Source organism: Mandrillus leucophaeus, unplaced genomic scaffold (assembly GCF_000951045.1).
Source record: "Mandrillus leucophaeus isolate KB7577 unplaced genomic scaffold, Mleu.le_1.0 Scaffold2, whole genome shotgun sequence".
Taxonomy (NCBI): domain Eukaryota; kingdom Metazoa; phylum Chordata; class Mammalia; order Primates; family Cercopithecidae; genus Mandrillus; species Mandrillus leucophaeus.
The window spans coordinates 1,019,920-1,024,970 of NW_012102031.1; positions in this window are offsets into that span (position 1 = coordinate 1,019,920).

Genomic DNA, 5,051 nt, shown 5'->3' on the forward strand with positions numbered 1-5,051 from the left:
TTGCAGTGAGCTGAGATTGTACCAGTGCACTCCAGCCTGGGTGACAGAGTGGGACTCCATCTCAAAAAAATAAAATGATGTGGAATCAAGGTGGCAAGAAAATTTAGAATCATTTCTGATAGGGACTTTCCCTTATCCTAAATGTGTTTTGAAGGCACAGATTATTTCCGTTGTCATTCTGACTTTAGGGAAAGCAGGTTGGGGCATGAGTGGGCATTTTCCTAATGACTTGCTGCTAACAGTTTATAGGCAGGAAACAGTCTGGGAGTCTCTAATCCAGAGAGACTTTCAGATTCCCTCTCTTCATGTGAACCTCCATTAGTTAGATTTTGGGAAAGTGAGTGTGAAGAAGGGACTCAGAGCTGCCAGGTACCCAAGTCTCAGCTCTGACATCCTTGGGCCCCTTCTGCCACAACTTCCTGCCACCTCGCGGACTTGAATTATGTTGCTTCTTCCTGGAAGTCTGGCCTGCAGCAGGGGCCTTTCCTCTCCAAAAAGCTGCTACTCACTTCTGGCCCCATCTGCTGCTATCTGCCATTAGCCATAGCAGTTGGCATCATCAGAGTCTCAGCTAGAGGAGATGTCATTCTGCCTTAGTGTTTGCCTGCGACCTGACCAGGGGCATGACCAGCTGGGATGTCAAGTGACATTTGGGAACTTGAAGATTACAGGCCAAATGAGTGAAAGTTTAATTCTTCTCAAGACTCACTGATTTGCCAATGTGCATGGAAATAATAAATTAGAGCAGAAACCAGCAGGGACTATTGTATAATGGTGATCTACTGGCAGAACTGGGCCCAAAGAGAAAGAATTTCTCAGGCTGGGTTTCTTCTGGGAGGGTAGCAGGTTGGTCTTGGCCAGTGCTCTGTTTCCCACCAGTGTTGTCCCCTTTTCCAGCTTGCCTTGCCCGGCTCTGCCTTGCAGGCTCCTGCTTCAGACCCCTCTGCCTGGGGTCTCCCCTCCATGCAGGGGGTTCTGGGCATCACAGCTCCTTTTTTTCTTTCTCCTCTCCCAGATCCAGTTTCAGCTGGTTTGCTTCTCCCAGCAGGTACCCTTAGGCCCAGGGGCAGCTCCCCTGAGAGAATTTGAGGCACTCATTTCCTTGAACAGCACCCCCTTTTATACTAGCAGCCATTTGTGCCATTGCCTGTGCCCTAGGGTTTGTGGGGAGAGATCGAGGGATCAGTGAGCAGTTTTCCCAGAGCTCCATGTCAAGGCAAGCTCTCCCTCCCCTAATGGGAGCCCCAGTGTCACTAACTGTGTAAACTCAGGCTCAGGCTTCAACTGCCCACCCCCATCCTCACATTTCTGTCTGTCCCAGCACCTCAGGAGCATTCTCATTGTGGCCAGCTAACTCCACCTGGATGTGAACAGGCAAGCAGAGTGGGAAATGAGTCACGTACTTGTATCACACAGTGGACACCTCCCTAGAGGTCCATTGGTTTAAAGAGATAGGGAAGGAGGAGGGATGAGACCATCACCCCCTCCCAGAAGTAAATCTAGTATCTGGGTTTTCTTTATGCCTTGAGTCAAACTAATAACTGTGTCTAGGACGGAGATGTTTGCTGGTTTTCTTTGGTGTTTTTTCTAATGCAATAAATTCATTTCTGCCTGCTGCATTTGTGTGGTGCCTGAATCAGGTCTGCACATGCGTCCAACATGAAGTGACCCCAGACTTTTGGGTCCCTTGGAGCTTAACTCTGCGGGGTCTGGATGTGTCTCCTTTGCATGGTTGTGAGCCTGTGGGTGAGAAGTGATAACAGGGAAGGATGTCTGAATTTCACCACTGTTTTATAAAGATGAGAGAAGGGCCCAGAGAGAATATCACTTGCCCAAGTTCACCTTGCAGCTGGTGCAGCTCAAGGCTTTGTCTGATAACTTCAAATTCTGTAGTCTTCCTCAAGCCATCAGGAGTGTCTGACCTCATCAAAAAGTGTTCACTTCTAGTTTCAACTTGGCTTTAGGCTGGGTCTGTGACTCCTCACGCCCAGACAGGCTGTAGCTGAGAGGGCAGGCAAGGAGCCTAGCGGGGGCCTGGCACACCACTGAATGTGAGCCCTTGACCACAGAGCCTGGCTGCTCTTGAAGAAGGCAGAGAGTGTCTGGGACGAGGCTGCCCCACTGGTTCCCAGGTTGGAGAGCCAGGCAAGGTTACGCTGCAGTGAGAGTGGTGGACACCAGGTGGCGCTGTGGCCCTGTACACCAGGCCCAGCCCACTGCCCAACGCCCAACACCAGGCTGGTCTTGGGTACCCTTGGCCACCTCAGTAAGCTTGTCCAGCTCCCCTCAGCCCCTGCGTGGCCCCCTACAAGCCCATGGGGTAAGAGCCAAGCTCCTTGTCCTCATTTATCAAGGCCCTTCTCAATCTTGTCCTTGAACACCCTGGTCCTACCCTACACCCTGGCGCAAGTGCCAGTCCCAGTCCCTGTCACTTCTGGTGGTTTCACACCTCCGGGCCTTGGTTCACCCTTTACTCCACCTGGATCTCCTTTCCCCACCCCTTGTTCAGTGCTAAAGTCCAGTGCCAGCATGTCCTCTGACCTGTCCCCTCCCAGAGCTCACTTCTTGCTCCCATGGGTGCCTCCAGCACACTCCCACCAGCCAGCCCAGTACCTCCCAGGGCAGGGCCTGTCATGGGGTGAGCCCCAGACTTTGAGACCATAACAAAGGCCTTCCCCTCTCTGGGCCTCAGTTTCTTCATCTGGAGAATGCAAATTATGTGTTGGATCCTTTCTGAGTCCCTCCCAGTGTGACTCCGCTCTCCACCCCTGGCTTGCGAGGTCAGAAGAGAGACTTCCCAAGTTCTTACAGTCCTGGGCTGAGCTCTGACCTGCAGAGACCACTGACCCCAGCTGCCAGGCTGCAGCTCCTGTTCCCCACCCCCAGGTGGAACAGTGCTGTGGCCTGGGCCCTATCTGTCCCCATTGACTTTGGCTGAGAGAGCTCCAGAGGGCCTGAGCCAACCCAGCAACAGCCTCCACCTCCCACAAAGCCATCTGAGCATGCGCCCTTCAGCCTGTTTAGATTCTATGGACTTGTTTATTGTGAAGACGATGTAAGCACTGCAGGCATTGTGAAAGTTAAAAAAAAAAAAAAACGGCTAGACGAGGTGGCTCACGCCTGTAATCCCAGCACTTTGGGAGGCCGAGGCAGGCGGATCACCTGAGGTGAAGAGTTCAAGACCAGCCTGGCCAACATGGTAAAACCCCATCTCTACTAAAAATACAAAAATTAGCTGGGTGTGGTGGTATGCACCTGTAACCTGAGCTACTCGGGAGCAGGAGAATCGCTTGAACCCGGGAGGCAGAGGTTGGATTGAGCGGAGATCGTGAGATGCTGCCACTGCACTGCAGTCTGGGCAACAGATCTAAAACAAACAAACAAAATCCACAGTCTCCCCCAACCTCAGCACACAGCACACCTCCCCTGCTGCCCCTAGGCTTCTTAACTACACAGCGTTAGGAGGGTGTTGACCCCATTTGTAAATGAACGACAACCTCAGGGAGTGGGACGGACCTGCCCAAAGTCACTAGTGGGAGGAGAGCTCCAGGAATTGTCAGCCTGCCTGTAAACCCCACTACACAGAGGCTGCCCCTTGGGCCTGGAGCACCCATATACAACAAGTCACATACCAGGTACAGAAAAAGAGCATTGACAGCTCCGGTACTCAGACATGTTGACACATGGCCTCCTACCAATAGCCAGGAGCCAGGGAAAAGCCTGGGTTTTGGCAAGACGGGACTGAGGAGGAATCTTGACTGTGCTGTGTGACCCTAGGGAAGCCACTGCACCTCTCTGATGTCAGTACCTACCTCTGGAAATTGAGTATAAGGGTACTCTCTTCAGAGATGTGTTGGGAAAAGTAAGTGAAACACCCAAACCAAACATGAAAGTCACTAACCTCCAAACTTCAGCCACACATCTGGCCCAGAAGAGCCCAGGGTCTTACCTTCATAGCAGACTCTTGCCAGGCCCAGGTCTCAGGCCCTCCACTTTCAGTCCTGGCTTCCTCTGGGTCCCTTCAAGTCACCCTTCTGGCCAGTCTTCCCTCGCACCAGTCCTGCTCTTCTCTCCCCAAGGCCTCCCCTGGTCCCCATCTGAGCACCAGTTGCCAGGGATGAGCCTTCCTCTTAAAGGGACACAGTGGTAACCACAGGTACCCCCCACCTGGTCCTCCTGGGTCTGTACCTCAGGGCAAATAACTCTCCCTCTCTGAGTTTCAGTGGCCTCATCATGTGGAAAGGGTTGTAATGAGAATTTAGGGAGAGACTGTAGGAAAGGGATTTGTAAGAAGCAGCCCATTTGTTAAGGGGCCAAGGGTGCTTATCTTTGTTTTTAGAAAGGTGGATCCAGTCCATAGGAGACAAAAACTCCTCCTGCCCAGTGGGCCACATTCCAGACATTCTGGATCCAAGCACCAGGGGTGGGGCCCAGGAATTTGCACTTAACCTGTTTCTAGGAATTCTTCAGTCATGGAACAGGAAAGTGAAGATAACCTGGTCAAGTGTCCTGTATAGTGGTCAGCCCATAGTAGAGGATTAATAAGCATCAGTTCTTTTTTTTTTTGACACAGAGTCTCACTCTGTCGCCCAGGCTGGAGTGTGCAGTGGTGTGATCTTGGCTCACTGCAACCTCTGGGTTCAAGTGATTCTCCTGCCTCAGCCACCTGAGTAGCTGGGATTACAGGCATGCACCACCACGCCTGGCTAATTTTTGTATTTTTAGTAGAGACGGGGTTTCACCATGTTGGTTAGGCTGGTCTCGAACTCCTGACCTCGTGGTCCGCCGCCTTGGCCTGCCAAAGTGCTGGGATTACAGACATGAGCCACCACGCCTGGCCAGCATCAGTTCTTACTATCTCACCTTTCACAGTTCTATCAGGTGGGGTTTATATCCTCATTAGATATAAAGAAACTGAAGCCCAGTGAGGAAAGGTGACCTGTCCAAGTCCTTATGCTTAGCCAGGACCAAACTGCAGTTCTCCTGATTCCAACTCCAGTGATCTCTCCAGGACACCATAGCTACCCAGTCAGAAAAACAAGAATTGTGTA